Source organism: Canis lupus, chromosome 22 (assembly GCF_003254725.2).
Source record: "Canis lupus dingo isolate Sandy chromosome 22, ASM325472v2, whole genome shotgun sequence".
NCBI classification, from domain to species: domain Eukaryota; kingdom Metazoa; phylum Chordata; class Mammalia; order Carnivora; family Canidae; genus Canis; species Canis lupus.
Genome location: NC_064264.1, coordinates 8,054,424 through 8,082,307, shown reverse-complemented (window position 1 = coordinate 8,082,307; position 27,884 = coordinate 8,054,424). Strand labels below are relative to the sequence as shown.

Below are 27,884 nucleotides of genomic sequence, written 5' to 3'. Positions count from 1 at the left end.
TAGACATTTCACAAAAAAAGACATTTCACCAAAGAATATTTAAATGGCAAACAAGCATATGAAAAGATGTTCCACATTAAAAGTCTAAGGGAAATGCAAATTAAAACAATGAGATACCACTACTACACACCTATTTAAATTACCAAAATCTGAAACATTGAAACACCAAATGCTGGTGAGGATGTGGAGCAACAGAAACTCTCATTTATTGCTGATGGGAATGTAAAATGATACAGTGATTTTGGGAGACAATCTGATACTTTCTTACAAAACTAAACATACTCTTACCATATGATCCAACAATCATGCCCCTTGATATTTATACAAAGGAATTGAAAATTCATGTCCCCACAAAAAATGCACATGGGTGTTCAAGCAGCTTTATTGTTAACTGCCAAAGCTTGGAAACTTTACCTAACTTTAGTTGATAAATGGATAAAGAAACTGTGGCACATCTAGACAATGGAATAGTACTCAGTGCTAAAAAAGAAATGAGCTATCAAGCCACAAAAAGATATAGAGAAATCTTAAATTCACATTTTTAAGTAAAAGAAGCCAATCTGAGAAGATACTGTAGGATCCCAACTATAGTGACACTCTGGAAACAGCAAAACTATGGAGACAATCAAAAGATCAGTGGTTGCCAGGAGTTGACAATGGGGGGGGGGGATGAATAAATGGAACACAGAGGATTTGTTGGGCAGAGAGAAGAATCTATACAGCACCATAATGACCACGATGATGGATACGTGTCATTACACCTTTGTCCAAATCCATAGAATGTACAACACCAAGAGTGAACAGGTAAACAATAGACTTTGGGTGATCATGATGTGTCAGTGTAGGTTCATCAAGTATGACAAATGTACTGTTCTAGTGGGGGATATGGAAACTGGAGGAGGGGGTATGCATGTGTGGGGACTGAGGGTATATGGGAAATGTCTGTACCTTCTCCTCCATTGGGGTTGTAAACCTAAAACAAAGTCTTAATTTTTTAGAAAGTGAGAAAAAATTGTATGAGGTATGTATGTTTGTTCCCATTTTACAGACAAAGAAACTGAAGCATAGAATAAATCAGTCTGTGTAGTGTTACATGCTTAGTAAGTGGAATAGTAGGATCATATCGGCTCTGACTCCACCTCTCATGTCCTAATCTTGACGTGATGTTCACAAGGGGTACATCAAAAGGAAATTCCAGGCAGAGGGTAAATCATTAAAATAAAGTCAAGCTTCTCAGAAGGACATAATATATTTAGGTAATGGTCTCCACTGTGCTTATAATACAAAGTATATGGTAGAGTGAGACCGAAATTATTTGTTGGGAAATCAAAATGCATTGTAAGGAGTCCATAGTCCAAATTATGACACTGGTAGAAAGAATGATGAGTGGAGAGGAAGTTGAGAGATATTTTGGAGATAAAATTGGCCTGATTCAGGGGTCAACAGGTATGATATGGGAGGAGCACTTTGCTTAAGCAATGAGTCTGACCAGTGTCCCCCAAGTTAAGGAACAAAGGAGGAATAAGTTTGGGAGCAGAGAGAGTTGATGCGTTCAGTTTAAACATATCAAGTTTTAGGTGGCTGTGGAACACATCAGGTAGAGATGTCTGGTTGCAAATAGTCTGGGGACCAGAAAACAGGTTAAGTCAGAAGTCTTAACTTGAGAATTACCCAGCAGATGAAGAAATTAACTTGGCTTCACTGCAACATGGGAAGTGATGCTAGCGTCCAAGAGGAAATGTGCAAGTGGACCAAAGAGCCAGGGGAACCTGATTAAGCGTGATAGAGAAAGAGAAACCGGTGAAAGGGCATGAAATAGTCATCACACAACAAGAAGAAAAATGTAAAGATGATAAAACTGGAAGTCAGGTGAGGAGGAATTTTCTGAAGGAGAAAGTAGTCCCCCACCACGTCTGTGAGAACATCGGGTTCATGGGACCGTAAGCAAAGCAGGTGCTTGTGCTGACCCTGAAGTCCAGGCACCTGTCTGTAATCAAAAAATGCCTGCCCAGTCTCTGTGAATATCCTGATGTCCTTATTCTACCTAATATTAACAAAGGAATCATGTAGAACTACAAAATAATAATTATTAGCGTATCGGCCCTAGTTAGCTGATAACTTCACTCATTTGAAGCAATTTGGTAGAGAGAAACCTGAATTACATAACATTTAAAAACTCAATTCTGGTGAATGGTGCAGTGACAAACATTGGTGGTTAACAAAGGATTGTCGGGTGAGACTTGGGAAAGCTGCTCTTGTGTACAAGAAAACAGGCAATCTCTTTGCTTTTGCAAACAGACACTACTAAAAGATGTAAAGAATTGTTATGTAGGTTAACCGGCATCTCTGCAATCCTGTTCACAATTTTTCTGTACTTAAGGAATCCTTTCTCAAGAATATTTCAAAGACTTTAACCTCATTTAAAAAACTATACTTTTTTTTATTATTTAGCCCAATTTGCTGAGATTTTGACCTACAATCTTATTTACAATTTTTCTGTACTTAGGGAATCTTTTCCTAAGAATATTTCAAAGACTTTCAGCCTCATTTGAAAAGCTATAATTTTTTATTATTTAGCCCAATTTGATGAAATTTTATTAGAAGATTTATGACATTTTCTACTTCATTGTGTCTATATGACTTTTTCCCTCCTCCTTCCCTTGGTTTCCCCTTCCGACTCCTCCCCAATTCCTCCCCTCCACCCTCTCAGATTTTGACAGACCATCTTTGCAATTCAGATGGCAACATTTCCCATTAAATAACTACACACTCAAGCGTTGCCTCTCGCATGTCGGGGTGATTGGCAGATACTTGTTTAGAGAATTGGAAACAGCTGAAAGTGACATTCAGGGATTCAAAAACAAACTTGGTTGGGAAATAAATCTTTGGCCAGGGAAAAAATGATTCTCTCTTTGCCAAGCAATAGCCTTATAATTTATCATTTATTGGAAAAGAAGAATGCATTTTGAGAACCGCATCAGACTAAAACTGATTACAGATATTAAGAAATGGCTCTATGAGCCATTACTCATTGCCTATGTGCGAGCTGAGTGCCTCTGGAAGGCGGGTGCTGATGAGTCACCGAGCATGCTATATTGCGTTGTCGTTACTGTTAGTATCATAAACAATGGTATATGATGGGGTTAGAGCAGATTAAAGAGAATGAAGTGTTTTGTGCAGTCTCCTCTAGAAAGAAGAAACAAGACATAATTTCACTGTGACGGTAACTATTGATTTGGTTTTTTGTTTGTTTATAGTTCCTAATGGTTATGATAGTTCCAGAGAAGTATTCATGGCTTATTCATTTAAAAAAGTCACCATAAGTGATAGCTTAAGCTCTTCCAACTTTTGTGCTGTTGTTTCTGAAATAAAAAGGAGGCTTTTTCCCCCCCTCAATGTTACAAAAAGAAAAGAGATTCAAGAGAGCTGAACCAAATATTATGTTCCCATGACCCCAAAGAACTTAGACACTGGAAAAAATTATAAAAAGAACCAAAATGACAGGGCAACTCCCAGGAGTAAACTCACAGAGCACTTACCCATATCCCCATTTGACATTTGTCACTTGTTATCTGTTATATTTATTTCGGATAATGTTTTAATTACTATGCTGGACTGTAAATATCCCAAAACGGATTAGTTCTTATAAATTGTTGCTATCTCCTTAGAACCTAGCTCAGTAACTTGTTCTTTGCGAATAAAAGCATTAATCCACAGAGAGATGAATGACACAAGTCACTACATTTATTACAACTTATCTTCTCAATTCTATAAAAACACAAAATTCAGATTAAGCAGTACTGTGCGACAGTAAACTAGGGTTTTTAGAATAAGTATGTTTAATGGTTCATGTTTTTTTCCACCACTCTTTAATTTTTATTTAAAACAATACCACTATTTCTGGATGAATGGATAAAGAAAGTGTGGTATATAAGTATATATGTATATAGGTGTGTGTGTATGTATGTATATATATATAAATTCCATGTAATAATTGAGTGTATATATATATATATATATATATATATATATAATGGCATATTATTCAGCCATCAAAAAGTGAAATTTTTCCAGTTGCAACAACATAGATGGAGCTAGAGAGTATTACGCTAAGCAAAATAAATCAGAGAAAGACAACTACCATAAAGACAAATACCATATGCTTTCTCTTATATATGGAATTTAAGAAACAAAACCAATGAACCAGAAAACAGACTCTTAAATATAGAGAACAAACTGAGGGTTACTGGAGGAGAGGTGGATGGGGGGATGGGGTAAATGGATGATGGACATTAAGGAGAACATTTGTGATGAGCACCAGGGGCTGTATGTAAGTGTTGAATTCTAAACTAAATTCTACAACCTGAAACTAATATTAGTATGTTAATAACTGTATGTTAACTGACTGGAATTTAAATAAAAACTTGAAAAAACAAAACAAAAATAAATAAAGCAATATCAGTATTTAATAATATGTTTATGTCATTTGGAAAGTTTTACTTTTGATAAAAAATGTATGCCTGCTAGAGAAAACATTTTAATGCCATGCCTTTTGGGTCACCACAACTTGCTATCAGAATATGAGATAGTAATCAGGACTACACAATTCCCTCAAGGCAGCTAAGTAAATGTGGATATTTCCTAAAGAAAATATGAGTGTGAGACAAAACCCTGCAAATGCAAATAGACAAAGGATCAGAAAAGTCACACTAGCACATTCTGGCAGGCAAACTTTTCTGCAAATTGCTGGGCTAGCCCGTGAAGAACATTGTGGGAGAGACAGACACCATCTTGTAAATCCTCCAACCTCATCTTTCTGGACACTCTCCCATAGGCAATGCTTATATCATAAAAGAGAAAACAGAAGATAAATGGGCTAAGTGCTCATATCTAGAAGTTTTCAAAAAAGAATAAAACCAAAGAAAATAGAATAAAATGCATTTTTAAAATAAAAGGAGAAATTGATGAAAAGAAAACAAAGAGACAAGACCAACAAAGTAAAAACATTTCTCTGGAAAGATTAAAATAATAGTTTCTGGTGATTGATGAAGAAAAAGTCAGAGATAGCACAAATAAAAAGTATAACTATTATGAATAGAAAATGGGGCCATACTATACTAATGGAAGTCAAAGGAATGAATCTTTAATTCTAGAATTTTAAGAGTTAGTGACAGACTATGTGGACCATATGGAAAGATTTCTTTCTGGCTGGGTGTTCTTGCCCCATGTCCCACTTTTTTGCCAATGAATAACTGTCTATTCATAAGCCAAATGTTATTATATTATAATGACTAAAGATGAAGAGTATGTAGGACTCTCTCTAAATAAAAAATTTATTAAATACAAGTTGGATCTTAGTAGAGAATCAGGAAACATGAAACCACCATTAAAAAGACCTCACTCCTGGGGATCCCTGGGTGGCTCAGTGGTTTAGTGCCTGCCTTCAGCCCAGGGTGTGATCATGGAGTCCCGGGATTGACTTCCGCATGGAGACTGCTTCTCCTTCTGTCTGTGTTTCTTTTTCTCTCTTTCTGTGTCTCTCATAAATAAATAAATAAAAATCTTTAAAAAGAAAAAAAGGGATCCCTGGGTGGCGCAGCGGTTTGGCACCTGCCTTTGGCCCAGGGCGTGATCCTGGAGACCCGGGATCGAATCCCACATCCGGCTCCCGGTGCATGGAGCCTGCTTCTCCCTCTGCCTATGTCTCTGCCTCTCTCTCTCTCTCTCTCTCTATCATAAATAAATAAAAATTTAAAAAAAAAAAAAAAAAAAAAAAAAAAAAAAAAGAAAAAAAAAAGACCTCACTCCTAAAGTCTTTAAAAATCCTAGCTGTTGTTCAGGTCCTTCTCAAAAGCCACCTGCTTCATCCTGTTTTCTTTGATACTCTTCTATTAGATGTGATCTTTTCCTCTTGTGAATACCCATAGCATTTTAGGTCTGTTACATGGGCAACATTTTTACCCTCATGCTTATGTTATTATACGCTCCTTGAGAGGATGAACAGGTCTTATTCATTTAAGTAATTCTAGTAGTATCAACAGGTGATAGTGGTGGAAACTTCAATAAATTCAATGGAATTGGATTGCTGAAACTAAAGAGCACTAGTTCTTTTATAAGGATTCTGGGATCCAGAAAGTGAAAAAATCTTAGAGCAGAAACTAACCCTAGAGCACACTTGATTCCATCAACCAAACGATGCAGAGAATCACGTCAACACTATTTCTCATGTCAGGTCCTTGTTTGGGCATTTCCAATGGTGGGTGCCTGCTACCTCATAGAGCCTATTTATTTATTTATTTATTTATTTTTTAATTTTTTTATTTATTTATGATAGTCACAGAGAGAGAGAGAGAGAGAGAGAGGCAGAGACACAGGCAGAGGGAGAAGCAGGCTCCATGCATCGGGAGCCTGATGTGGGATTCGATCCCGGGTCTACCAGGATCGTGCCCTGGGCCAAAGGCAGGCGCCAAACCGCTGAGCCACCCAGGGATCCCCATAGAGCCTATTTAAAGGTAGGTCAGTATATTCCAAGTAGGATGTCCCTACTTGTGTTGGGATATCAGTTTTTATATTTCAGTCATAATTCTGCTTTCTGAAACCACACTATCATGAACAATATATCCAAAACTTTCAGCATAGTAGACTTCCAAATTCATTCATCCTGTAATTCCAGGAATATTTGTTGAATGGTTACTTTGTCCCAGAGATAGTGCTAGATCCTGGAAATACAAAGCTAATATTTAGAGACTGCAGGATTATATGGTCTAGTGGTATGGCTAGAGGAGTGAATTACGACGTAAATACAATACAATGTGGTAAGCAGTTAGACCATGTTACAGAAGCACCTAGCAGGATGTTTAAGCCAAGCTTGGATGTGGAAGGTTTTTCAGAAGAAGGCTTTTTTCAAGGAAGTGGCATTTCAGAGGAGTGGGATAGTTTGAGGAGAGAGTGCAACATGTCCTGAGGCCTTAAAGAATGTGAAGCAGCCATTATGTTCCCCTAAGCATTCTGTTTACAAAATCTGAATGTCCTGCTTTTTCAACTGGGCAGCTTAAAACAATAGAAATTTTTTTTTTTACAGTAGGGCCATCCTCTCCCCAGAGGCTCTTGAGGTGACTCCTCCTTGCCTCTTTCACCTTCCTGTAACTATCAGCATTTCCTGGCTTGTGGTTGCATCCCTCCAATGGCCACCTCCATCTTCCCGTGGCTTTCCTCTTTTCTGTGTCTCTCCTGTGTGTGCCTCCTATAAGGACACTTGGTATTGGATTTAGAGCCCACTTGGATAATCTAGGATGATCTGTTCATCTCTAATCCTTAAATAAATTAAATCTACAAACACTCTTTCCAAATAAGGTCACTTTTACAGGTTCAGGAGGTTAGAAGGTAGACACATCTTTTCCGGAAGCCGCCATTCAACCCACTATACTTGACAACTATGGATCTGATTCCCAAGTAGCACTCATTGTCTACAAGGCTGACAATTGAGTGTAGAACACTCAATAATGCTGCACTTCTTTAATGATTTAATAATGCTCATGACTTAAACAGCATTTGTCCAACTTTCATCTTCCTAGTAGGAAAATAAATTTTTAAAGAACATTACCCTTGGTTACAAATTTAACAATATAAGTTGGTTCTAAATTCCTGGGAAAAGTGATAATAAGGTTTCAGAGACATAAGTTGTATTTTAAAACAATTTCTCTGGTATTCTACATAATTACTTCTAATAGCAGTGACACAAGAGGCTACATATCCATAGAAAGACGATCTCCTTTTGAAAAGTCAGTATATTGTGTTCTTTCAGAAATCACTCTACTTTGATAAAAATAATACAATTCTGAACGCTGTCAACAGGAATGAACAATTTACTCTATTTTTTAAAATAAGGAAATCAGTGCCTTGGACATGATGTTTTACTTCCCATAAGGGAACAATATCTCTTGTTAGGTAGAAATGTTTTTTTCGGGTTTGTTTTTTTTTCAGCAAAGCAACTACTATTACACATTTTTAGAAACCAGGTCAGTATTTTGTTTCAACTTCAATGCTAAAGGCCTATGTAGGAAAAAAATGTAACTGCCATGGGTAATCTATGGATCAATGAATACGATAAGTTCTGTGGATTCTATAAGATGTGACCTTTGTTTTCTAAGAAGATATATATTTTTCATTGTTTAGAAGCAAAAGATGAGTTTGGAGGAAATTTTAAAGTGATAAAAAGCTGCACAATTCAATGTAACATATGAGATTTGATTATACTGATTAATAAATGTCCCATAAGATATATGTAGAGTTTTGGTCCAGCTAATTTTTATTAATATATTCATTTTTATTGAAACTGTCTGATAACCTCAGTATATGCAAATATAGGTACAAAGAATGCTTGGAAGCATGCATCTGACATGAATTCATCCCTTGGCCTTAGTAGTGCATTTCTAAGAGTTATGACCCTACTCTGTGTCTCTAGCATGTCTTCTTAAATGGATACTGCAGATTGTTGGTAATCAGATTAATTCCTGGTTGAATCAAATATTTGAGTACTGACTTTATCCTGAAACACATGAGAAAAGTAATAAAAACTCTATTTGCCCTTTCCCCCCCCCCCCCCACTTTCTTACTGCAGGGAGTCAACAGTCCTCCTTCGGTGTCTAGTTTGTATTTAGGTGAAGAGTCAGATTCAGAAATATCACACCAAATTGGCTTGGCTTGCTCTCTGTCTTATTCAAAGTCTTGAAGTCATAGATTATGGGACTATGACTTTCTATAACTACAGATCTTACTGGCCTCTTTTGAGATGTCCTTAGGCAGAAGCCCCCCTCAATCCTCTCATTAGCAGGTTTCCTTTAGTGTGGGTCACCGTGTTTTTATTGTGTGTCCCTGTCACTCTGGCCACAGCAGACTGGACCAGAGACAGGTGCCTTCCATCTGTGAGCTGGCCTCAGAGTGCCAAGCACAAGAGCTCTGAACAATAAGGGCCTGCCATAGGCACAAGGACTAGCTGCCTTTGGTAGGTTCTCTTTGAGGGGATTTGATGAAAACTTATAGCAAGTAGATTACAGAGGGATCCAGGTATGGAGAGATAGAGCATGAAGGCAGTGAGCAGAAGTCATGAGCAAGCAGCAACCTAGTAAATAGAGAGCATGCTAAGTAGAAAAAGGAGAGGGAAGAAGTTGATACCAAAGTAGCATTAAAAAAAAAAAAAAAAAGAAAAAAAACAAGCAGTTGATGGGAAAAGTAGATGCAGGAACTGAAACATAAACTTGACCCAGAAATAATACTTCTGTTCTTGCCCTCAAGCTATTGTCAAATTATCAGAGCTGATGTCATATGCCACATGTGATAAATGGTGTCCCAATGCTCTGTGACCCTTAGTTGTATGCTTTTGAGACAGCATCCAGTTTTTTATACTTCTCCATGTATCTCATTAACTAAGGTGCCCTGAGCTTATTACTGTTCTCTGCATCAGAAGGAGCCTAAACAAACAGGATAGCCTCAAGATGAGGCAAAAAAAAAGGTAAGCAAAACTGAAATTAAAATATGAATTCATAATTTGGGCACCAAAATGTAATCATTTAACAATATTTTCACTTAAATGTAGCATTTTGACAGTATTTTCATTAAGTTCTGTATACCATGTGCTTTGATGCTTCATATGTGAGCAAAGGACATACTCTGAAGAAGGCAGTTCTGAAAGCCAGGGAGCCTCTGTTGATTCTGGGTTTGAGACTCACTCTCTCGAGGCTGGACTACCCAAAAGGTAATTAGGTTGTTTGTCCAGGGACCTTCTAGGTAAACAGAATTTCACCTATAGGAGTAAAAGCAACAAGAGAGGGTTGTCCCAGTGACCTCACTCTGTGTCCTGATGGAGATCTTTCCATCTTGTGTTGTAAAATTTCATCACTTTGCCCCTGCTGAGTAGTCAAGAGCAATTTATACATGATTGTCAGTCTGATGTCTTATAATCAGCATTTCTTATTATCTCAGATGTGATAGAGAAGAGGATATAGTGGTGTTGGTTTCCCAATATGCTAAGCTTTCCTCTCTTATGAATCTGATATATGATATTTCTATCATTGGAACACCATAAGCAGACATTTTGCATTCCACTTTGTATCTTTATCATCTTTGAACCAGGCTTATTTCTTCACAAAAAACAAACAAACAAACAAAAACAAAACAAAACAAAAAACAACATTGTTTCACTACCTTTTTTTAAAAATGATTTTATTTACTTATTTATTCATGAGAGACACAGAGAGAGGCAGAGACACAGGCAGAGGGAGAAGCAGGCTCCTTGTGGGGAGCCCGATGTGGGACTCAATCCCAGGACCCCAAGATCACTCCCTGAGCCAAAGGCAGACCTTAACTATTGAGCCACCCAAGAGCCCCCTGTTTCACTGTCCTTCTTAAACGAGTTCCCCTTAGCAGTTAAAGTCCATCTTATTTGCATTTATTAACTAAATTTGTAGGTAAATTCTTTCTTCTGAGGCAATAAATGGCTTATCTATCCCTGGCAGGACAGAATGTCATCTTCATTAGGAATGATTCCATTTTTCTGCAAGCCTCCTTAAGTTTTAGGGTACAACTATGCCCTGCTCAAAGGTGAGCATGGAGTTAGGAGGTTTGAGTTCTTTGTTCCTTGTAACAATTACTATGGAGGAGGTGGGATAGAGGGTGTAGACAAAATATGAAGTGTTCAGAATAAAACATTCAAAATGCCCAAGAAACAAAATGTCATGTATTAGCTCCTTCGGAACTCTACCTTTACACACGTATTTCTCTTTATGAAACTTCTAAATTGAATTTGGGAGTGACAATGCAGATTTGTTCATTCCATCCACGTTTTAAAACTGTTGACAGAGATGTGCCAAATTTAACAAAATGAAATAATAGCAATTTAGCCTAACACTTGAAGACAAAGACAAGATGACAAGTAAGATTCATCTTTTCCTGCTTTCTTTCTGTTTTTTCTCTCATTAATGTGAAAAATTCATATACTTTACAATTTGAAAGAAATAATTATAGTAATCAGAATCTGACTTTTTATGAGCTATAAATTTTGAGAAGCCATTTGTTCCTACTGGGATCAATGTAATTTTAACTAATAAGAACCTTTAAAAAAAAAAAAAGAAGCTTTAATCTACCAATTAGATAGCACATATCTAATGACATCGAGCAACAATGACCTGTGTTGGATCAATGTTAAATGTGCAGGAGTCTGATCATGTACACTCTGCCTTTGGTCTGAATGAGCTATGCATAAAAAGCCCCAGGAAAAAGATGAATTGTACAAATATAGCCTTTGACATTTTTTTAAAAAAAGCAGACATAAAAATGGGATGTTTTATTTTGGGGAGGATACTTTGTTCTTTCTGAGCATAACATCTTGGGGAAGTTCGAGGCTCTGCTTACGATACAGAAGAATATTAGATCGCCAACTGAGTGGAGATATTCCAAAGAGTGAAGACCCAGAGAGCAAGCAATGGGGTCCCCATCATCCTCTAGTTCTATGAGGTACAGAAGTTATCAACCCTTTTGGTCAAAGAAGTAGGCTACTTCCCACCTATAAAGTTATTTTTCCATATCAGTTATTTTATTTTTTAAAGATTCCATCTATTTATTCATGAGACACACAGAGAGAGAGAGAGAGAGAGAGAGAGAGAGAGGCAGAGACACAGGCAGAGGGAGAAGCAGGCTCCATGTAGGGAGCCCGACGTGGGACTCGATCCCGGGTCTCCAGGATCATGCCCTGGGCTGAAGGCTGCGCCAAATCGCTGAGCCACCCGGGCTGCCCACATATCTGTTATTTTAAATACCATTTATGGTAAGTCCCATTTTAAATGTCCTATCCTTCCATTAAAAAAAAAATTTACCTTGATGAGAACTGAATCATGTACGGAATTGTTGAATTATCATATTGTACACCTGAAACTAATGTAACCCTGTATGTTAATTATACTTCAGTTAAAAAATGTAACAGCTAAAAAAAGTTAGAACATGTATAAATGACTGAAAGCAACATTACATGGATATATGTTTTCTTCTGTGTCTTTTAACTCTTACTATTCCCGAAAAAAGAAGAACACCTCTCTGGGGTGGTTCTGGGTGTGAATGAGGGAGGAGAAAGGAGATTCTTTACAGCAAAGAAGAAAAGAGTTTCCTGAGGCACACTCAGCAGAGCTTGAGGCACCTGATCAAGGTGGTTTAAGATCTTCTTTCAACTGCTAAGAAGGCAGTCTCAGACTTATTTTCTGTAAAATGAACGTCTTCAGTGATCTCTAAAGTCCCTTCTAACTTTGCATTTCTGAAATTTTGGCCTTAGCTTTATTTAGCCCTTTTGTGTGGGTATGAATCATCTACCTGATTTTTCTCCAGATATCTTTTCTCTCCCTCTGAAATAGCAGTATAACTAGTGCACTTTAGCTGACTGTCAGGAAGAAAAGGCCACATTTTTCAAATGGCAAAAGAGATAGCTGGATGTCTTTCACGCTGGGTGTGCTGGGCATTGTCTATCTGACCTTCAGGGGATTACTGGATTTTGCAGAAATTCCACCTTTGGTTGATTTCTACTGGGTATTTTGGAACTCTGTAGGGGTAGAATGAAGTTGTAGAAAGCTGAGAGTAATGCATATGATTCCTATCATAGCAATATAAATGCATTTTATCTGCGAAACAGACAAAGGATTTCTGACCTATAGAAAAAGCCACCCCAAACATTATCTCCTTATAGGATATTAACCTGTTCTGCCTCTGTGAACAAATTCATTTTCACATTCCCATAGCCTAATCTTCAAATTCTCCAAAAACACTTTACTGAGTCTCCTTTAAATAGATAAATAAAATGGCATGTTCAATTTCTGTAACAGTTAGGATTTTATCATTTTGAAAATCATACTTGAACAGCAATTTAGCTCATGAAAGGGGTGCGTGTGTGTATGTGTATGAGACAGAGATAGGGAAAATTATTAAAAACTTCCTTGCTCATTTGTTAATATTTATAACCAGAAGTAATCAGCCGACCCCACTGGGTTTTCTCCGCATCCACATTAAATCAGTATATTGTGTCTAATTTTAAAAGTTCACCAGGGCCTAGATGAATTGCTTTGCAGTTTTATAGGGTTCAGGAGAGATCACACAAGCTGGCATTTAATGTAATTATAGAATAATGATTACCATTTGTAAAAAAAAAAAAAAAAAGTTCTGAGCACAAAGAAGCTAGAACAAAACCCATCTTCAAACTAGCGGGAGGTTGTGAATTAGCTAATCGGTTCAATTGTCATTTCCTCCCACTCAAGGTGTTCCAGTCCTTCACTTTTTTTTCCTTGTCTGGATGAGGAGTTGGTTTAGCCGGAGTGTCTTCTGTGGGGGAACTGGTGAGAGATGCTGAAATGAAGTAGTTTGTGTTATCTGAACTCGAGAAATCTGAAAGAACTGTCGTCCCACGTGGAAATTTAGCTGCTCATAGGAAAGTGCCGTAGTAAACAATGTAATTCCAATTCAACACTAGTCTTTCATGAACTGCAAAAAGCCTTTAACTCTGTTTTTGCTGCAGGCTTTCAGATAAATGGGTATGAGATAATTACCACTTATATTTTGAAATCAAAGACATTGCTGCTTCAGCTAATCTAACAGCAATCTGGTGAGAGGGTTTATACTCTATCCCAACTGGAGACAGGCTTAGCTAAATCTTTCTTAGTTCAATCCAATCTACATTTCTCCTTCAAATGTATTAATTCTCTGCATATCCTGTACCATCTTCATTCAAATCTTCCTGATTTACCTGGGAATAGGCTTGAACTATAAATTAGCCTCCCAAACCACTGTTCACGTTCTACTTATAGGTTTCTGATTCATATATATCAGATATTTAAAAGTCAACTCCTCCTGAAAGGAAAACTTCACAAAATGGTTTTCCAGTGTGGAAAGGTTGATAAAGCGAGAAGACTGGCAAGAGTCTATTTTTCTTTGCTGTGATTACAATAGGATACGTAAGTAACATTTTGCAAAATCCTAAGTAAATGGGATTTGTGGAATCAATTTTTTATTATGTAGAAATGCTTTTTTATTTTATATATTGTTTTGAATTCTTAGAACATGATATTTATTGCATTTTTCTATTTTTCACCTGAATAAAGTAGAAAATACATCTTACTCTTTTGATTACTGAGATCTAGCGGTGCTTTCGGTTATTTATTATCCTGAACACCAGTGATCATTGAACGGTGATCACTGGAAAGGCAGAAGGATAGGAGTCTGAGCAGAATCCAGGGCCATCACAAAACCACAGGTTCTCTCAAGTTGTGCAGTGCATAACTTGTACAATTGTATCTTTCAGTCCTGGATATTGCCAAGCCCAACAGTGAGGCCTGAACCTCAAGCAGAATCAAAGTGTGATCCTACTTGGGTTGGTCAGATCTCAAAGACTCCTGGATTGACCACTTCAATACAGTCTGCATCCTCTACCCAGCCCTGTGCAGGACAGTACTAGCTCCTAAACTGATGAGAAGGGACTGTCAGTATCCCTAGGGCAAAGTGCATTTCCACCATGACACACACTGAATGCTCATTTGCTATTGATACAGATGAATAACAATCTGCGCTGGATGACATTGCTACTTTCCTCTCTCACAAGTGCCAAGAAATGCCACAGAGGCATAAAGACACCCCCCATCACACTCCTACCCCCTCTCCCAATCATCAGCCCCTTGAGGTGTTGTCACTGGTTGTGTGCCCTGGTATGGGAAATGTGGGGGCTAGGGAAGCTGCATCTCGAACCATGAGCTCCTGGTGGGTCCCCTGCTCTGTGCAGCAGTCTCCCGGCAGCTAAATTCTCCTCTGTATCCATTTAAGAAAAAGAATTTGCATTCTTTGCCTGTGTCTGTTGGCAACTCTCTGTCAGCACTATACCCCTGAGACAACCACCCACCAACACATCCCTGGAATTCAAATCAGCATCAACAATATCATCTACATCCCTCAGAGCAAGTTTTGTTGTCATTTGCTTCTTTGTTCTAAAAATAGAGAGTAAAACATGAGGGAAGGGGAAGGGGAGAAAAGAAGTCTTATTATTTGACTGTTAAAATTAGATTTCTGTTAATGGAGAATTTACATATTCTCCTTCCTTCCTTCCTTCCTTCCTTCCTTCCTTCCTTCCTTCCTTCCTTCCTTCCCTCTCTTCCTTCCTTATCTCTGCACAATTGACTTGAGCTGTTGTAGCCCTTAAGTATGGGCCTGTCCTCAGTGATATAAGATATTGATTTGCTTCTTCAAGTAGTAAATTATTTGACAGGAATGACGTCTCATCAATTTCTTTTGTGCATCGCCCAGCACATAGTTGGACATGTAAAATAATGTTAGGTATATATTTTGATTATGAGATGATTTAGAACCATCATTTAATTTTTCAGTTTTGCTATGATAAACAAAGCATAAATAGTTGTGAGTAAAATATTTTAAGAAACTTACCCACATCATAGGGTTATTGGTTGTATTAATTTATGCAGACTACTTATACAAAAGGCCTTGGCAGATAGCAAGTGACCAATAAAGAACAGTTGTGGGTATTAGTATTATTACTAATGTTAACTGGAAATGCAAGGATTAGCTTTTTTTTTAAAGACTTTATTTATTTGAGAGAAAGAGAGAGAGCAAGCTAGAGAGAACACAAGCCAGGGGAGAGCCAAAGAGAGAGGGAGAAGCCAGCTCCCCACTGGGCAGGGAGCCTCATGTGGGATCGATCCCAGGATCCTGGGATCAGGATCTGAGCCAAAGACAGATGCTTAGCTGACCGAGTCACCCAGGTGCCCCGAGGCTTTAAGAGATTATAACTAGGTGTGATGTCTGGTACTGATCTGAGGATGAGACCCTCAAAGGGGAGGGCTTTCTCACCTCCAGACCTGGGCCTGTCCTGGAGAAGAAACGAGCAACTTACAGTTAGAATAATAATCAAAATGAATCGTTTTAACCTATTAGATATCTAATATGTGTTCTTTATCTTCAACTCACTTAATCTTAATAAAAATAATGCAAAGTATGTTCCCCATTTTTAAAATGTTTTAAATTATTTTTTAATATAATCACTAACACTTTAATTTTTTTTAAAGATTTTATTTACTTTATTTGACAGAGAGAGAGAATAAGCAGGGGGAGAGGCAGGCTGAGGGAGAGGGAGAAGCAGATTCCTCAATGAGCCACGAGCTTGGCATGGGGCTCAATCTCAGGATCTGAGATCATGACCCATGCCAAAGCCAGATGCTTAATGAACTGATCCACCCAGGTGCCTTTATTTTCCCCATTTTCAAAATACTTTTTGGAGCAGTTTTAGATTTACAACATGCATACAAACTGCAAGGGAGGAACATAGATTTCCCATATACTGCTCAGCCCACACATGTACAGCCTCCCATAGTGTTCTTCACATTTTGGGGAGCAAGCAAAAGCACAGCAGCTTGCCCACATTCTATAGGTCAAAGGTGATGAAAATGGTCAGTGAGGATCTAGGCCTAACTACTTGAGAGCCCTAGATTTTTCCTTTTCAACTCATTGAATGAAAAGAAGCCAACTTACGACTTCTTAACTCAGAACCCCAGAATAGAATACAAAATGACCATAAGCCCTCCCTACTATCTTCTACACATTGGTGTTCTCCAACTTGAACTCAACTCTTCACTCTCAAACAATATTGTTTGAGCACACTTATGAAAGCCGGGAATGTCAGCCACACCCAACCCAGAGGAGGAGAGACATCTTACCACACAAAGAAAAGTTGCAATTGCAAGATGGTCCTCCAGGTAGGCCAATTCCCAGCCATCTGTCCAGAACCAGCTTTTGTCCAAGAACAGGATTTCTCCCATCATTCATTCTTTTTTTTAAATTTTTTTAAATTTATTTATTTATGATAGTCACAGAGAGAGAGAGAGAGAGAGGCAGAGACACAGGCAGAGGGAGAAGCAGGCTCCATGCACCGGGAGCCCAATGTGGGATTCGATCCCGGGTCTCCAGGATCGCACCCTGGGCCAAAGGCAGGCACCAAACTGCTGCACCACCCAGGGATCCCTCCCATCATTAATTCTTGTTCAATTTTATCAGACTAAAACCTCGTACTCCCATGCTTTTAAAACTGTATAGCCTTTGGTGACTAATCTTCAAAATGCAAGGAAGACTGTCTAGTGGAAAAAAGAGTCTCTTCAACAAATGGTGTTGGGGAAACTGGACAGCAACATGCAGAAGAATGAAACTGGACCACTTTCTTACCCCATACACAAAAATAAATTCAAAATGGATGAAAGACCTAACTGTGAGACAGGAAAACATCAAAATCCTAGAAGAGAACACAGGCAGCAACCTCTTTGACACTGGCTGCAGCAACTTCTTACTAGACAAATCTCCAGATGCAAGGGAAACAAAAGCAAAAAATGAACTACTGGAACTTCATCAAGATAAAAAGCTTTTTCATGGCAAAGTAAACAGTCAAAAAAACTAAAAGGCAATCTTTGGAATGGGAAAATATATTTGCTAATGACATATTTGATAAGGGGTTAGTAAGCAAAATCTACAAAGAACTTATCAAACTCAACACCCAAAAAACAAATAATAAGTTAAGAAATAGGCAAAAGACATGAATAGACATTTTTCCAAAGACATCCAAATGACCAACAGACACATGAAAAGATGCTCAACATCACTCCTCATCAGGGAATTATAAATCAAAACTACAATGAGATACCACCTCACACCTGTCAGGATGGCTAAAATAACACAGGAAAGAACAAATATTGGTGAGGATAGGGAGAAAGGGGGACCCTCTTGCACTGTTGGTGGGAATGCAAACTGGTACAGCCACTCTGGAAAACTGTGTGGAGGTTCCTCAAAGAGTTAAAAATAGAATCACCCTACAACCCAGCAATTGGTAAATACTAGGTATTTACACAAAGGATACAAAAATACTGATTTGAAGGGACTCATGCACCCTGATGTTTATAGCAGCATTATCAATAACAGCCAAATTATGGAAGCAGCCCAAGTGTCCACTGATAGATGAATGGTTAAAGAAGATGTGGTATATATATATACAATGGAATATTATTCAGCCATCAAAGAGAATGATATCTTACTATTTGCAATGACATGGACGGAGCTAGAGTGTATTCCGCTAAGCACAATAAGTCAGAGAAAGACAAATAACATATGATTTAACTCATGTGGAATTTAAGAAACAAAACAAATGAATATAGAGGAAGGATAAAAAAAAAAACAGAGTGAAGCAAGCCCAAAGAGAGTCCTTTTTTTTTTATTGAAGTTCAATTTGCCAACATATAGTATAACACCCAGTGCTCATCCCGTCAAGTGCCCTCCTCAGTGCCCATCACCCAGTCACCCATCCCCTCATCTGCCTCCCCTTCCACTACCCATTGTTTGTTTCCCAGAGTTGGTTTCTTCAATAAATGGTGTTGGGAAAATTGGACAGCCATGTGCAGAAGAATGAAACTAGACCAATCTCTTACACCAGACACAAAGATAAACTCAAAATGGATGAAAGATCTAAATGTGAGACAAGATTCCATCAAAATCCTAGAGAAGAACGCAGGCAACACCCTTTTTTTTTTTCAGCAACACCCTTTTTGAACTTGGCCACAGCAACTTCTTGCAAGATACAACTATGAAGGCAAGGGAAACAAAAGCAGAAATGAATTATTGGGACTTAATCAAGATAAGAAGCTTCTGCACAGCAAAAGGAACGGTCAACAAAACTAAAAGACAACTTACAGAATGGGAGAAGATATTTGCAAATGACATATCAGATAAAGGGCTAGTATCCAAGATCTAGAAAGAACTTAAACTCAACAGCAAAGAAACAAACAATCCAATCATGAAATGGACAAGAGACTCTTAACAATAGAGGACAAAAAAAAAAAAAAACAATAGAGGACAAACTGAAGATTGAGCTAGGGGAGGTGGGTGGGGAGATGGGCTAAATGGGTGATGGGTGTTAAGGAGGGAACTTGTGATATGCATCAGTGTGGTATATTAGTGACAAATCACTAAATTCTACTCCTAAAACCAATATTATGCCATATATTACCTAACTAGAATTTAAATGAAAACTTGAAACATTAAAAAAAAAAATAAAAAATAAAAACTGTGAGGCACCTGGTTGGCTCCTGATCTCAGGGTTGTGAATTTGAGACCCACACTGAGCACAGAAATTACTCAAAATTAAAATCTTAAACACACACACACACACACACAACTGTACAGTCTTTTACAATTTGCTAATTAAAATGAAAAAATAAAGTTGGAAGTAGTCATAGATCACATACACAAATCGTATTATTTACAGATGGAAAAATAGTGTTTCTTGAATGCTGCACTTGTCTTCCTAAGTAGATTATAGGTTCATTAAGGACAGGGACTACATCTTACTCACCTTTCTAACTCATCTCCCTACACACACACATACACACACACACACACACACACACTTTAATATAGTGCTCAGTATATGCTGGGTACTCAAAATGGTCTACTAGGTAATTAGATATTTTACCACGAAAACTATGTACATAAGAAGGATTTTTTTTTTCTTATCTCTAAGTCTTCAAGCTGTTCTGTTACCTTCCTCCAGGGAATATATGTTTCACTCAGGACACATAGATAGCTAATGTGAAGTGTTTTATGGTCTCTCAAATGTCCTGCTATGTCTGGCGTACTCTTATTATCTTCCTATCTTATCTGTTGCTGAAATAACACTGTAGCTTTTCACTGATGACAGATTGGTAATATTTTATAACTTCAGCTTTGGCTTTTTAAAAATGATGTTGGGTATGTAACCCCTACATGTAAAAATCAAGATTTTAAGTCCCCAAAGAAGTGCACAGGAAAAAAAAAAAGTCTCCCTTCCACCTTGTTCCCCAAATTTCCACTTGCCTTTCTCAATTGCAACCCTTGTTAGCTTCTCTATCATTCCAGAGAATGCATATAGATGAACAGATACATAGCCTGTCTGTCTGTCTGTCTCTCCCCTTGCTCTCTACCCTCCAACACAAGTGTTAGGAAACAGTAATCCATTGCTCCTTTTATCTTTGTTTTTTTTGTTTTTTTAAGTAGTGAGGAGCCCTGGAGCCCAACACAGGGCTTGAACTCACAACTCTGAGATCAAGACCTGAGCTGAGATCAAGAGTGGGACACTTAACTGACAGAGTCAATCAAATGCCCCCATTACCCCTTTTATTAAGAACTTCTATTCTTTGTTTCCATGAGAGGTTTTTTGGGGAGGTGGGGGACCACATGTGGTTGAAGTTTATTTAGTACTATTCAAATGACCATTTGATCTGATAATCTGATGAATTAAAACAGATTTTCAAATGTAAAATGAATGGTGCATCCTGGGATGAAATTGGAATGAAATTTTGGATTTCTGAAGGCCAAAATTGATTGTGATGTATTTTTCGTATATTGTTGAATTTTTTATTTAAGATTTTTATGTCTATGTTTATGAATAAATAATGTTCCTGTCTCTGTCTTTATAAGGAATTCATATCATGGTTATATTTACATCAAAATATTTACATCAAACGAGGACTTTTTTTCTTATTCTTTTTTTTATTTTCTGAAATAATTTGTATAATATTGGAATACACTATTCCCTGAAAGTTTGGTATGCTTCTTACAAAACTGCCCAAACTTAGGATTTGTTAACTAATTTAATTTTTAATGGTTCTATGGCTATTCAGAATTTCAATTTTTCATGAGCCAGCTCGAGTAAACCATATTTTTCAAGGAATTTTGTTTTATCTAAGTTTTCAAATGTTGACATGCTTCTTCATAGTTTATTCTTAATATATTTATTTAATATATTTTAATCTCTGCTGCATTTTTAGCCATGTCTCCCTTTTCATTCTTAATACTTTTTAGTTAAGTGCATAGTCTTTTTGATAAAATTTTCCAGAGATTTGTCAATTTTATTAATTGTTTCATAGGAGCACCTTTTGGTTTTATCTTCTCTATATTTTTTTCTATTTCATTATTTTTTCTTTTACTTATTATCTCATTCCTTCTGGGTTTTTATGTGTTTAATTTTCTATTTTAAAAATAAGAAGTTGAATACTTAGCTCATATTGCCAATCATTTCTCTTTTTCAATATTAGCATTTAAGATTATAATTTTTCTCAAAGTTTTGTTTAATTGCATTTTACAAGTTTTGAAGTGCAATATTTTCATTAAAGTTAAATTCTCACTATTTTGACATTTCAGTTATGACTTATTCTGTTACATCTGAGTTCTATAGAAGTATATTTTAAAATTCAAAGTGTATTTTTATAACCGTTTATATTATCATAGTTGATTTATTTTATGACTGAGTTACAACTTAATTTTATAACTTCTAAATTTTTTTTTGAAACTTCCTTGATGGTCTAGTATGTGGTGCATTTTTATAATTATTGCATATGTGCCTGAAAGGAACCTGTGTTCTCTAAGTTTGATGTGCAAAATTCTGAACATATTTCTGAATTGGAACTTGCTGGGTACCAGAAGTTGCTACTAATTGGAATACATTTGATTTAATGCTATTGACTTGTGCACTCACTGGTGGTACAGTTACTGTAAAACTGAACCTCGGTCCCACTTGAAGGCAAAGCTATGGTTAAAAAAGATGATGATGATGATGACAACAACAATGAATTTTCTCCTTTAAGCTTTCCACCTGAAGTCATGTCAAGTGACTCCTGTCGTTGAAAGCAGGCCAATCTCTTTCCTAACCCACCCACAAAAGATGCGTGTCTTATGAAATGGTTTGTGTTTCACCTCTCCTCATGCTGCCCAGGCTCAGGCCAAGCTAACTGTCTATTCCAGGTAAACCCAGGCATTATTCTGCAAATTCTAAAGGAATTGTTTTTCTTTTTTAGATTTGCCAGTAGGTCAGTTGTGGTGTTGGTATCCTGTTGGGATGCTTGGTTTCTGAGTATTTCTCTTGCTTCTTGTACAAGGTTTGCAATGCATAGGTACATCCGGCTTTTCTGCAGTGAGAGGGTCTTTCGTAATGCCTAGGCTGAATGAAAGCATCTGGTACCCCACCCCACTCCCATCAAACCCAAGACTGCACTTGTTGTGATTAACCTCTGGCTTCCAAATTGCCAAATATAATAGTCCCTTCTTTGCTCTTACTTTGCATCACCTCTTTGTGACATTGAATGTGGTTATAACTCTATCTTGAAGTGTCTTTCTCTCTGGAGTTTTTGCCTACCATTCTAGATAGTCATCACCAGATCCTTGGCTGGCTTCTTCTCCTTTATTCAGCCTCTCATTCTTTTTTTTTTTTTCATTTGTTTTTATCAAAGTTCAATTTGCCAACATATAATATAACACCCAGTGCTCATCCCATCAAATGCTCTCCTCGGTGCCCGTCACCCAGTTACCCCAGCCTCCGCCCACTTCCCCTTCCACCTCTCATCCTTGAAGTAGTTTAGGGCTGGTCCTAGACCACTTTCTTTTCTTCATCTACATTCTCTACTTAACTGATCTCATCCATTCCATTAATCTGAACATCCCCTGAATGCTCAAGGCATCTAAATCCCTATTGTTATCCTTGACCTTTCCCTTGAGCCCCAGTCCTGTGGAGCCAGCTGCCTGCTTAATATACTATTTGCCTATTTTATAGTATCTCAAACTCAACATATCTTAAACCAGTTGGAGCTTCCCCCCACAAAATGCATTTATTGTCCAATCTTCCCTAGTCTCTCCCAACACCCAGAAGTCAATGAACTTTTCCCTCAACCCCATGTTGACTTCACTTCTAAAATATATCTCAGAGGGATCCCTGGGTGGCGCAGCAGTTTGGCGCCTGCCCTTGGCCCAGGGCGCGATCCTGGAGACCGGGGATTGAATCCCACGTCGGGCTCCCGGTGCATGGAGCCTGCTTCTCCCTCTGCCTGTGTCTCTGCCTCTCTCTCTCTCTCTGTGACTATCATAAATAAATAAAAAAATAAAAAAAAATATATCTCAGATTTGACCACTTCTGTTTATCCCCACTGCCACTACCCCAGTCTAATATCCATCACCTCTTTCTTGAACTACTAGTCTCCTCAGTTTTATGATTGTAACACTAGAATCTATTTTCTAATCCACATTTGGCAGAGGATCATATTAAAAGGCAAATCAGTTCATTTTACTTAATTTTTAAAAAACTTCTCAACAGCTTCTCACCGACTTAAAATAAAAAATACAGATTCTTACCGTGGCATACAAGACCCCACATGCTCTGGTTTACTGGCTAGACCCTTGTCCTCTCAGCTCCTAATGATTATTCTGGAGCTAAGCACTCTGTGCTTGTTGCCCTTCCCTCTGGAATGCTCTTTCTCTGGCTCTTCATGTGGCCATACCTTCTCACCTTCAAATGTAAGCTCACATGCCACCTTCTCAGGGAGACCCTCCCTGATTTACCTTACTTAAACTAGCACTTCCTCCATTTCCTCAAAACCCCAGTTATACTCATTTATGTGATGCTCCTTGATTTCTTTCTAGCACTTATTAACACTGGAATAATCCATTCACTTATTTATTTAGTATGGCTTTCCTCACCAGACTATAGCTCCAAAGAATAGGAATCTGCCTTAATCACTACTGGCACACAGTACACACAAAATAAATCTCTGTTAAGTGGGTTCTTAAACATTGGTCTGTTTTATCCCTGAAAATAATCACGTGAGGTACAGGAAGCCTTCCCCTCTAAACCCACTCCTTCTCCGAGATGGAGACATATAGCTGTATCATGGAAGCCCAGAAAGTTTGGCCTATACAGCCTATTACAATGATTCTCTTTCCTGCCTTCAACTGTCCAGCAATCACCTGAAAATCCAACAAGAAAAGCTACAACTGGCCTAACAACCTGGTCTTCTTTTTTATTCAGTGGACATTACATGAGATTATTTTCAACAGTCTTTCAGAGTCCAGAGACCTAAAGATGGATCAATAATCAGAACAATGTAATGTCAATATGCAACATGAAGTACTTACACATTTATACTTGTGAATTTTTCCTATACAGAAGTGCACATAATTGGGGCACCTGGGTGGCTCAGTGGTTGAGCATCTGCCTTTGGTTCAGGTTATGATCCCAGGGTCCTGGGATCGAGTCCCACATCAGGCTCCCTGTGGGGAGTCTTCTCCCTCTGCCTATGTCTCTCCCTCTATGTCTCTCATGAATAAATAAATAAAATATTTAAAAGAAAAAAGAAAGAAATGCACAGGACTGACAACCAATGATTTTCAAATAGAAGTATATTTTGAATACATAAATACATATAAATAATTTAAATTATATTTTAAATTTTTCAATAAATTATCTATGTCCCATAAACAGTGTTCTGTTTTAATGTGTTTCTCTCTAAACTTCAACCAGTCAGAATCTGAGATAGAAAATGCTAAAGTAGATCTCAACTCCATTAGGATTTCAGACCAAGCTTCAGTTCACTGAAGTTCACAGATATAACATGTTCATTGGAGAGGCAGGACCCCAAAACACAAAAGTCAGTTGCATCTGAAAGAACAAAGCAAGTTTCAATTCCAAGGTGAGAGGGGTGGAAAAGACGTTGTAGCTTAGTTCCAAGCATTGAGGAATCTGGTCAGCTCTTCCCCATGTGCAAAGACAAAAGGGTGAACCAAAGAAGCCATAGTGATTAGGGACTTTTTTTCTCAATGGTGACCAGAGGGCTGATATATAAGTGCTATATAATCCGGTGTTACTGAATTTAACTTACTTAGCATTAGAAGGAGACATAAGATAGTCACACCACATCTTACTGTAATCAATTTGTGGATTCTGAAGAAAAAAAAACAAGAAAATGACTCATTGTTTGGTCAAATAACACTCAAGAAGAACCCATGGAGGTACACACACTTTTGTTACCAAGAGCATCTTGAATTGATTTTTCTATTGCTGCTTCTCTTTCCTTCACTTTCCTTTAAACTATAAATATGTTTGAACCAAAGGTCTTCCCCATGCTTATATGTGTGTGGTGGTAGGGATGGGTGACAAAGAGAAAATTCAATCCTTTTTTGGGTTTCATTTAAAGCAAGGAAAATTTGCTGTTTATGTAGTTGCTTGGATGAGAGGGAGGCAGGAAGAAGGTACAATTGCAGCTCACATTTAGTGAATGTCTGTGCTGTGCCGAGCACTGGACTGTGAGTAGTCACACTACCTTTCCCATGTATAGGTGAGGAAATGAAGCTCAGAGAGGGGACCTTGCCTTTGTTCCCATAGTCTGTGTAAGTATATGTGTAGGAATCTGAACCCTGGTCCCTGAATTCCAAGCTTGCTCTTGTATCACATGGACTTGCCAACTTTCTTCTTTTCAGAAGGTCTGGAATTCTGTTCCCTTTAACTATAAAGAATCATTTCACTTTTTAATTTTTCCAAATGAAAAACAAAATACACATCAATCTCTCTGCAACCTTCTTATACTAGTTTTCTACTGTTTCTGTAACAAATCACAATATCTTCGTGACTTAATACAAGACAAATATAGTCCTATTGCAGTTCTGGAAACTGCAAGTCCAAAACAAGGGCCCATCCCAATAATCCAGGATAATCCCCCTGCCTTAATATCTTTAATCACATCTGCAAAGTCTCTTTTTCTGGGTAGGATAACATTCAATTTCTGGGGATTAGATATCTTTGGGGGCCATCATTCACTCACCTAATTTGACTCAAGCTCTCACTTGTTTTCAACAACTCAGACCTTCTGTAAGCCCAGTGAAATGCACTTTTTGCAATCAACAAAATTTACCATAGCCTCAGCCTTGCTTTTGAAAGAAATGGAATTGCTGGATCAAATGAAGGTACCTTCATTTGTAACTTTGCCAGATGTTGATAAAGTGTTCTAAAAAAAAAAAAAAAGCTACCAATCTATTCTCTTTTGAACCCACTTCAATCAAGCCATCTGTATTCACTTCACTCAAATGGCTCTTGTCAATGTCATTGTCCATCTCCACATTGCCAAATCTAATATTTAGTTCTTTTCCTCTTTCTTGCTTGATAGAGTGCTCTAGGTACTCTCTATACTCATTCTCCAGATGATTTCCTTCAATCACATAGCATAAAATACCATCTATACCCAATGACTCCAAAATTATTATCTATAGCACCAACCTGTCCCCTGAAGTCTATATTCAGATAATCAGTTTCTCCCCATCATCTGTAATTAGAGCCTTCAGCAACCGAAATGTCATGAAACTGAGCCCTTGATTCCTGCCGTCAGCCCAAACCTAATTCTCCCCGCAGTGTTCCCATCTCAAAATTATCAACCACCCAGTTACACTCAAAATTTTTGAAATTGTCCTTGATCTGTCTCTCTCTCCCTATATCTAACCCATCAGCAAATCCTACTGTATTTACTTCCAAAATATACCCCAAACTCAACCTTTTCCTCACCAATTCTAGGAGGAAGCTAGCTAGACAGGCAGTTTGGGGAAGTGGGTATTGCATGAACTCAAAACCCAGCTTTGCCACATATGCTCCACCTTTGTGTGCTTTGTATGCTTCTATTCCTCATCCTTAAGGTGGGGCTTATCATAGAAAATTACTTAGGGAACTTTCCTGGGGTTAAATAAGTTATTATATGTGAAATACTAAAAATAGTATTTAGTACTCTATTATCATCATTATCACCACCACCACCATTATCATCATCACCTTAGCCTAATAATTATTATCCTTGCTTATACTTATGATTCCCTTACTATTTGTACTTTGTACATCAGTCAGAGGGATCCTTTCGAAGTATAATTATGTCATTCATAGTCCAAGCCCCTAGATGATTTCCAAGCACACTTGGAGTGAAATCCAAAGCCCTTATTATGATTTATCCAATTCTGTTTGAGCTAGCCCCTGCCTACTGCTCTGACTACTTTTCTCTTTGCTCATCATGCCTGGCTGGCCCCCTTGTTTCCTTCCAATTTGGCAAGCACGCTGCTATGCTACCTCAGAGACTTAACAGTTATGTTTCTTCCACTTGGAGTGACTTTCCCCAGATATTTGTGTGTCTTTTTCCATCATTCCACCCAGGTCTTTACTTTTAAATCCCACATCATCAGGGAAGACTTCATTGGTCTTGTTCCCCTGCCCCCAAACAGGAGTTCTGATTAGAGCAGCCCAGAAATTTCTATCTTTCCCTTTTTCCTACTTTATCTTTCTTCCTGGCACTCATCACTTCCTGACATTATTATATATTCATTGTTTCTATTTTTAATTGCCTATCTTTCCCCCTAGAATATAAGTTCCTTATAATCAGGACTCTATCTTGTTTATTATTATACATCCCATGCCTTGAAGAGTGCCTGGCACATAACAGGAATTCAATAAGAGTTTGTTGGATAAATGGATGAATCTTGGCTCTTATGATTCCTTGGTGTAAGACCTTGGCTCTTAGTTAGATGAGTTACTTGCTGCCCCCTGAGTCCACCTTGTCCATATTCCTGGTCTTGTGCTCCTGGTCTACCAGTGCTGGAAAACCCTTCCCAACCACCCCTTCCAAATGGTACTTATCTTAAAGGCCCATTCGAGATATGTCTTTCATGAAAATTTCCTCAGTCAAAGTCAGAACAAAACCTGCACCCTTTGAACATCTGTTGCATTCATCACATATGTCCTTTATATATCTTTATATATTTTTTCATTTCTGCATTTACTAGTTATATGTCTGCAAGATTAACTATTTCATATATCTTTCACTTTAAATTCTTCCACAGAGGGTTCTGTATCCTTCCTCTGCCAAATTGCCCCCCAAATCCCATCTATATGTGTATGATACTTTTTATTTATTTCATTTTTTAAGAATTTTTACATTTTAATTCCAGTACAGTTAACATACAGTGTTATATTAGCTTCCTAT

The 27,884-nt window shown here is 37.8% G+C and overlaps 1 protein-coding gene across 1 annotated transcript in view; it reads left to right on the top strand.

Moving 5' to 3' along the window:
• The first annotated feature begins 655 nt into the window (after positions 1 to 655).
• Positions 656 to 27,884, top strand: part of FAM216B (family with sequence similarity 216 member B) — a 68,913-nt gene continuing 41,684 nt past the window's right edge. Inside the window, 1 exon segment of the mRNA XM_025478186.3 lies at positions 656 to 804. The gene's annotated coding sequence lies outside the window, so the exon portion shown is untranslated.